Source organism: Triticum aestivum, chromosome 3D (genome assembly GCF_018294505.1).
Source record: "Triticum aestivum cultivar Chinese Spring chromosome 3D, IWGSC CS RefSeq v2.1, whole genome shotgun sequence".
In the NCBI taxonomy this organism is placed as follows: domain Eukaryota; kingdom Viridiplantae; phylum Streptophyta; class Magnoliopsida; order Poales; family Poaceae; genus Triticum; species Triticum aestivum.
This window is the reverse complement of record NC_057802.1, coordinates 592,079,837-592,088,882: the sequence shown is the minus strand read 5'-3', so window position 1 is coordinate 592,088,882 and position 9,046 is coordinate 592,079,837.

The window sequence follows — 9,046 nt, the reverse complement described above, 5'->3', positions numbered from 1 at the left end:
ACTGACTCTTTTCATTCAATAAAAATTTTCTTTATGAAAGATTATAGCATTTGTACCAATATAATTTTTTTACATACACCATAATATAAACTTTGAAGGGAACACGTAAAAAGTGAATAAAATAATTAAATAATTGGTATATGAAGTTTAATATTATTGTACATAGAATTTCTCACATAAAGTATCAATAGGCGTGGCGTGCCACCGCACGGGCATGAAAATTCAATATGGCTCGCTAGCAAGTAAGTACCCAACAGAATGAATTTGCAAGACAAACAATGATCTTGGCGATAATATGCAATGATTTCTCCGACGTGGCACTTCTTCGCATGTACCCCAACGTCCTCGGAGAGATGATCCCATCATTACATAGAAAGGAGCTAAGACACCCGTTGGACAGGTAGAGGAATTTGCAAAAGCTCTTGACTACTTCATTACAAACTATCTTACAGGGGGCTACACTAGGATGATTTAACTCAACTAGGCCATCTGCAATCATTTACTTTCATGCAGTTGCATCATTGTATATGGTATGTTCCATAGAACGGTCTCTATAATGTGCCAATAAGTAGACCTTATTAGTAGCGTGTACACTTCCGTTCATCAGTATTTATCATACATGGCTGCAATAAATGTACTCATTTTCCACCTTTTAGAACTCTTTCTGGGTTTTAGTTATGCAATTCTGTCATTAAAAATATAAGAATGGCCTTTACGATCCGTATAAATATAATGCATCACCAGGCGCGGCGTGCCGCCGCGCGGGCTATGCTAGTATAAACTAAAAGTGTAAAAAACTAAAAATCAGAAAATAATTAAGAAAATATGTCTCTGTTTGTGTATACTGTCTGTGAGGGCCGCTGGTCGGCCATGGCACTGCAGGGCGGCTGGGGCGGTCGATCTTACAACTGTGGGGGGGAGGGGGGGGGCGGCGACGCGAGGCGACGGGGGGCGGCGACGTACGGGCGCGCGCGGCGATGAGGGCGGGGACGGGCGCGCGCGACGGGGGCGGCGATGGGGACGGTGACGGGCGCGCGCGACGGGGGCGGCGACGGGGGGACGGGCGCGACGATGGAGAAGCAGATGAAGAACAAACTAACTGAAATTTCCTTAAGTGCTATATATATATGAGGGGCCTTTAGTACCGGTTGGAGCCACCAACCGGTACTAAAGGTCTGTTTTGGCCAGGCCAAGCGGTGGGAAGCGCATGTAGGGAAACGTAGCAGAAAACAAAAAATTTCCGACTTACGCACCCACTACAGGAATCAGCTAATTTGCCGTCTGCCACAGCAGACGGCAAAGGCAAGGATGGCGGACGACAAAGGCCTTTGTCGTCTGCCGCGGACGGCAAAAGGCTCCGGCAAAGTAGGCTACGGTAAAGAGCTTCTTTGCCGTCTGCTTTCTGAAGCGGACGGCAAAGGGGTTTGCCATCAGCGGCTGACGGCAAAGAAAGCCGACGGCATTAAATATGCTGTTAGTCCGTTAGGCGGCTAACGGCAGCCTTTGCTGTCCGCCGCTGACGGCAAAGAGCATCCGGCCTTTGCCGTCCGCCGAATGACGTCAGCTGGACGTCACTGCGGGACAAGCATTTGTCGTCTGCCACTGTAGGCAAAGCCTTTGCCGTCTGCCACTATAGGCAAAGCCTTTGTCGTCCGCGGCAAACGACAAAGGCGCCTTTGCCATCAGCGGCTGACGGCAAAGGTGCCTCTTTTTTTTTCTGTTTTTTAATCCAGCAATTTTCACAGCAAATATATGACATATATATATACATATATATATATATATATCATAGGGCTATTTTACAGCAAACATATGACATATCCAGCACATAAGTTTCATCGTGCATACATATACAGTTCCATCCATTCATACATAGCAAGTTGCACATACACATTGTTCCATCCATACATATTACAATGCAAAGTTTCATCAAGAGAGCAAGTTCCATCATAGCAAGCTAGAAGAATACTAGAGGAGAATGAAAGAAAAAACAAGCACTCCATCATAGCAAGCTAGCTTCCGTGAAGTGAATGAAATCTGCAAAAAGGCAAATAAGAAAGTTAGAAAAAGGTGACTAGAAGAAGAAGTATATGCCATTTATGAGCAAACTTAGGTGAAATGGATCATTTATGAGCTAACTTAGTTGAAATAGATCGTTTATGAGCTAACCTAGGTGAAATAGATCGTTTGTGAGCTAACTTAGGTATAATGCATCATTTTAGAGCTAAACTAGGTAAGATGGGTCATTTTGGAGCTAACCTAGGTGAAATGGATCGTTTTTGAGCTAAGTTAGGTGAAATGGATCGTTTATGAGCTAACCTAGGTGAAATAGATCGTTTATGAGCTAACTTTGGTAAAATGCATCATTTTAGAGCTAACCTAGGTGTGATTGGTCATTTTGAAGCTAAACTAGGTAAAATGGATCGTTTGTGAGCTAACCTAGGTGAAATGGATCGTTTATGAGCTAATCTAGGTAAAATGGGTCATTTTAGAGCTAACTTGGGTAAAATGCATCATTTTGGAGCTAACCTAGGTAAGACGGGTCATTTTGGAATTAACCTAGGTAAAATGGGTCATTTTAGAGCTAACATAGGTAAAATGGATCATTTTGGAGTTAGTCTAGGTAAAATGGGTCATTCTAGAGCTAACTTGGGTAAAATGGATCCTTCATGAGCTAAGTAAGGTATAATGGGTCATTTTAGAGCTAACTTAGGTAAAATGGATTGTTTATAAGCTAACTAAGCTAATTATGCCATTTTTGACATAAGTAAGCTAAGTACATGTCATTATTGAGCAAACCTAGTTAACTAAGCATACTAGAGCTAACTTATGTCATTTTGGAGGAAACAAAGCTAAGTATAGATCGTTTTAGAGCTAACTTAGGTAAAATGGATGGTTTTGGAGGTCAGTAAGCTTATTAAGTCATTTTGGAGGAAAAGAAGCTAACTCTAGGTCATTGTGGTAAGCATATTGGAGGAAATAAGGCTAAGTCTAGGTCTTTATGCATTTGTTAAGCAAAACACTAGAAGAAACTTACCAGCGCCCACCATCTTTCAACACCTGCCATGACAAAGAGTAAACGAAATTAGTACAACATAAAAAAATACCGACATGAATAATAATATGTATATCACTTAAGTGTATCATCATCAAGTACAACATAAAAAAAATGAATACCTGACACTACTAATAATCTTGATCACTATCATCAATAAATGCATAATCATCATCATCACTATAATCAATGACGGGCTCATAGGGTTCAGTGGCATCAACATGTGGAGGGCCACCTTGATGTAATCGGTCAAGCATTGACAGGTCATCCGCAGCAGTAACCTCTTCTTGTTCCGGCTCTTCTTGTTCCTCCTCTGGGTTGATGTCGGATTCACTGTCGCTGTCTATTTCAATGTTTTGGGGTGAAGTATAGCGGTTCTTGAAACGCTTTTTGGAAAGACGTGTCTCTTGGAAGAATTCTCCTTCATATGTGTCTGGGTTAATGTGAGGTTCATAATCCTCTTCCTTTGGGGGAGATAGTCTAGCACGTGGCGGCACTTCATAAACGACATCCCAACCTTTCAGATTTGGATTAGTTTGGCAGGCCCACGGTAGATAGAATACTTGGGTCGCCTGTTGAGCCGTAATATAGACATCAGGAACATCTAAATGGGTGCTTTGTTTGATTTCAACTAGCCCTATATGTTCATGAATCCTTCTAGTCTCCTTCGGCTGAAACCAATAACATTTGAAGAGTACAACATTCGGTGGGTTGTTACCATAGAATAGAAGTTCATAAATTGCTTCAACTCTCCCATAATACTCGGTACCTCCTTCGCCGATAGCAGATACACAACAATTTGTAGACTGTCGGTCGGCCATAGATAGCTCTTTGCCATAGGTACGAAAACGATACCCGTTGATGTCGTATTTGTCAAATGAACGGACCTTATCGTCAAAACCATTAGCGACTTGTCTCAATTCGGCGTCCATAGACTCTGAATTAGCCTACAAGTTTAATACGAAAGGATTGTTGCATTAGGAAGAAATTATCGAATGAAATGAAATGGTCTAATAGAAATTACCGTTTGTTTGAACCCAGAGATGAAATCGGGATAGCCGCCTCCTTGCTTTGCGAGAAGCTCATACTCTTCGACGGAATCCTTTTGGATCACCGCTCCATACGAGAATATGGCAACGTATCGACTGTATGAATATCCAGGAATAAGAGTAGTTCAAAGGAAATAGAAGTTGTGAAACAATGTATCGAGAACTTACTCGATGTACGGCCGCACTTCTGTCAGGTTGTTGAAGATATACAACGTAATGGTCCACCATTCTTCGTTATCCAAAGATACTGGTTTCGAACCACTGGCTGGTGCGAGATTCCCTTTGAATAGGCTGAGGTTGGACCACCCTTTTGAGGTTCGTCAGCATTGTACCGAGGCTTCGGATTATGCAAATGACGATTTTTGGCTTCGTAGTGTGCTGTCGCGAAGTTTGCCGCCTCCTCAGTGATGAATGCCTCAGCCATCGATGCTTCAATTCTACGTTTATTTTTACATTTTTGTCGAAGCGTCTTCTGCATCCTCTCAGTTGGGTAGCACCAAGGATATTGCACGCCCCCCCCATTCTTGCCTCGGTCGGGAGATGCAAAATCAAATGCTGCATTGGATTAAAGAAGCCCGGTGGAAATATCTTCTCTAACTTGCAGATCAACTCCGGCGCCAACTCTTCCATTTCTTCTAGCACGCTAGGCGATAGTTCTTTCGCACAAAGAATACAGAAGAAATAGCTGAGTTCAGCCAGTACTAGCCATTCATCCTCAGGGATGAAGCCATGCAACATCACCGGCATTACCTGCTCAATCCATATGTGCCAATCATGACTCTTGAGACCAAATATCTTCAATTTATCAAGACGCGCTGCCCTGAGGATAGCTGGCCTTCCAAGATTGAACCATGCCTTTGGCTTCGTCCAGTTCTGCTTTCCTTTCGGTTCTTTCATGTTTTGTAACGGCCTATCACATAGCGCCTCCAGATCGACTCTAGCCTTAGTATTATCCTTTGACTTCCCATCTATGCCGAAAAATGTACCAAAAAGTGCCTCAGCGATATTCTTCTCAGTGTGCATCACGTCGATGTTGTGTGGGAAAAGGAGGTCTCTGAAGTAAGGCAGATCCCATAAGCATGTCTTGTGAGTCCAGGCGTGCTTAGAATTATACCCCTTGAAGTACCCTGGACGCTCTGGATCTGGCTCGGGAGCGTTTAACTGATCCAGGGTCTGTTGGCCTGTCAATGCAGGTGGTGCAGAGTTTTTGAGAACTCTACCTCTGATGAAGTTCTTCTTGTCTTTCCTGAACTAATGGCGAGGATCCAGGAACTTTCTATGCATGTCGAAGCAAGAAAACTTGCGACCGGCCTGAAGCTAACGAAACTCAAGAGCTCCCTTGCATGTGGGGCACGGGAACCTTCCATGCACACACCAGCCAACGAATAGCGCATACGCGGGCAAGTCACGCGTCAAGTACATGTACCAGACACGCATTATGAAGTTCCGTTTGCTATAGGCGTCGTATGTCTTGAACCCATTATCCTAGGCTTCTTGCAATTCGTCCTTAAACGGCTGCATGTACACATTCATATTTTTCCCCGGATGGTTGGGCCCTGGAATTATCAACGTCAGGAAAATGTTCTTTCTTTGCATAATCTGTCAGGGGGGGGGGAGATTGAGTGGAAAGACAAATACGGGCCAACAACTGTATTGGGCTGCCGTCAAACCAAACACACTGAACCCATCCGTGCTGATGCCGACTCGAGGATGCCTCGGATCTGCCGCTTTGTCAGCATGTATTTCATCAAACTTTTTCCACGCAACACCATCCGATGTGTCTACGATCATCAGATTCCCATCTGCATCTAGTTCGGTTCTTTTGCCCGTTTTGTGCCATGTCATCTGTCTGGCCGTCTCTTCGACCATGGAAAGACGTTGAAGTCTTGGTACGATTGGCATATACCGAAGAACACTAACGGGGATTTTGGTCTGTGTCTTCTCACCCATACCGTTGTCTACCACAACATACCTGGAAGACTTGCAAATGGGACAATAGTTCAAGTCCGCATAGTCAAGCCTAAATAAGACGCATCCTTTCTCACAGGCATGTATCTTCTCATAGGGCATCTTCAGTGCACGGAGGATTTTGTCCGACTGGTACAGGTTTGCAGGCATTACATGGCCTTTGGGTAGAAAGCGTCCAAATACTGTCATCATTGCGTCGTAGCATTCTCTGCCCAAGTTGAACTGAGCCTTCAGAGCCATTACTTGTGAGATGGCATCCAACCGACAAAGCTCAGTGTGCTCGTGGAGCGGACGTTTCGAAGACTCCAACATTTCATTGAAGGCATTTGCAGATTCCTCCATCTCGTCGTCCGAATCCTGAGCATCATCGAAGTCTTGCACTGTGTTTTCCATCCCGGTACCATGCTCGTCGGTGCGACGACGATCCACCTCAGCTCGGTCACGTTGGGCAGACTCACCATGATATGTCCACACCGTATAATCAGGCGTAAAACTACTCTTCTGCAGGTGTTTGCCCATTTCAGCCTCTGTCCTCTTTTCCCAATTGCCGCACCGTAAACAGAGGAACCAGGTTTTCCTCTGGCCATTTGCAAATGCGGCTTGCACAAACCCCTTGGTTTTTGTGAACCATTCAGTGCTCCATTTGTTCTGACCAGTGTGACCGGTGTACATCCACGCACGATCACTCATCTTGACTTTCAGAGCTACTGGACACACAACATATATATATATATGTATATATATATATAATTCACCATGTATATATTCATTAGTTGATCTACTTTGTCAATTTTATTACGTCGATGCAACCTACACTCTAATAGGTAATGATAGGTCCTAATCCCACCCGAGTATGTGTAGATTGGGTTCATTTTCCCATGCTATGCTCCGGATCCGACGCAAAATTTCGGCAGCACCTCCCCGCTGTTCTCCTGATACACATCTCTGCAATAAATAGAGAGGATGTGTACCCGGAGAACAACAGGGGAGGCACTGACGAAATTTATGCGTCGGATCCGGAGCAAAGCATATGGGAAAACGAACCCAATCTACACATACTCGTGCTGTCCATGGACAACGTTGGACAATTCGAAAGAATCACGGTCATAAATATGCAAATTCATGCATATTTATAAATATAACGCTTTCGAACGGGAGACACATATTGGTTACGCATACTAATGATTGACACCTATAGCTAGCAAGTTTCATCGGCACGAAGACCGGAACAAAGCAAATGAAGGGGGAGGAGGAGATGTCATTTGTGCTTACCAACGAATGCAGGGGCGGAGCTCGTCGAACGCACGGGGAGGTCGTCAAACACCACACCCTCGCAGCGACGAAACAACTGCACATTTGAATCCACCCGATAAACACAAATATGTATGATGTTTTGCATAACAAAATCGAAAAATATACGACCTAACTCATAATTCACAAATATATGACCCCGCAGGCCTCTGGAAGGCCAAAGAGCACCTTCTACATATTCTTCTTTTTCTTTTCTTCTTCTTCTTCTTCTTCTTCTTCTTCTTCTTCTTCTTCTTCTTCTTCTTCTTCTTCTTCTTCTCCTACACCTACACTTTCTTCTTCTTCTTCTTCTACCCTCCTCTTCTTCTCCTACAATTTCTTCTTCTTCTTCTCCCCTCTTCTTCTTCTTGTTCTTGTTCTTCTTCTTCTTCTCCTTCCCCTTCTACATATTCTTCTTTTCTTCTTCTTATTTTTTCATATTTTTTCTACTTCTTTTAATTATATGACTAATTATCTAAAACCCATGCACTAAATCTAACACTAACACATATATATCTAGCACTGAACCTAACACTAACAATTAAACAGCAAAAAAAAGAAAAAATAACTCACCGGACCGCGGTGGCGGGTGGCGGGGGCGGCGGCGACGCCGGGGTGGTTGCGCGCCGGGGCGGCGGGGTGGTGGGGCGACGGCATGGGGTGGGGGCGGCGGCGGGTGGCGGGGGCGGCGGGTGGTGGGGGTGGCGGCGGGTGGCGGGGGCGGCGGGTGGTGGGGGTGGCGGCGGGTGGTGGGGGCGGCGGCAGGTGATGGGGGCGGCTGGTGGGGGTGGCGGCGGCACAGGGTGGGGGCGGCGGCGTGGTGGCTCTGGGAGTAGAGAGGAGAGAAACAGAGAGATGGATCGAGGGCGGGGTGGGTCTCGCCGTTAGGTAGGTTAGTTCTTTGCCGTCCGCCAAACCTTTGCCGTCAGCTTTTTTTCCTCTTTGCCGTCCGTTAGCTGACGGAAAAGAGGGGGGGCGTTAAGTTTTTTTAATCAGCTCGTTAGTGAGGACCACCACCCTCTTTGCCGTTTGCTAACTGACGGCAAAGATTCTTTGCCGTCCGCTAGCTGACGGCAAAGATTCTTTGCCGTCCGCTAGCTGACGGCAAAGAGTAGGCAAATGGCAAAGACCGTTCTTTGCCATCTGCCTACTCTTTGCCGTCTATTTTCTGCAAGCGGACGGCAGAGACGTTCTTTGCCGTCAGCTAGCGGACGGCAAGGATTTGGCAGACGACAAATTAGCTAATTCCAGTAGTGACCAGCCCAGGACCACTATGGAGACTGCATACAAGGTTTGATCTTTTTCGTTACCGACTTGTTGCACAGCGGGAAGTAGAGTCGATGACGATCGGCGGTGCAGATCCGCGCAGCTAGGATTTACAACCTCCCAACCGCGAGGATGTATACCCTCATCTGCCCCTCGGACAGACCTCCGGGAGGTGGTCGAACAGTCCCCCAGACGGTGTCGCGAACAACACTTCGGGAGGATCTTCGAAAGTCAAACAGCCCTTCGGGAGGACCTTTGAAACTCGAACGGTCACACCGACAGCCCTTCGGGACGCACTCTCGAACTAAGACCGAAACTATGATCTCTCTATAGAATTGCACACATACGGTGTCATCTATCCGGCAGGGCTTCGCCGTCCAGAACTAGTTCCCACCGGAACCCAGACAGCATTTCGGCT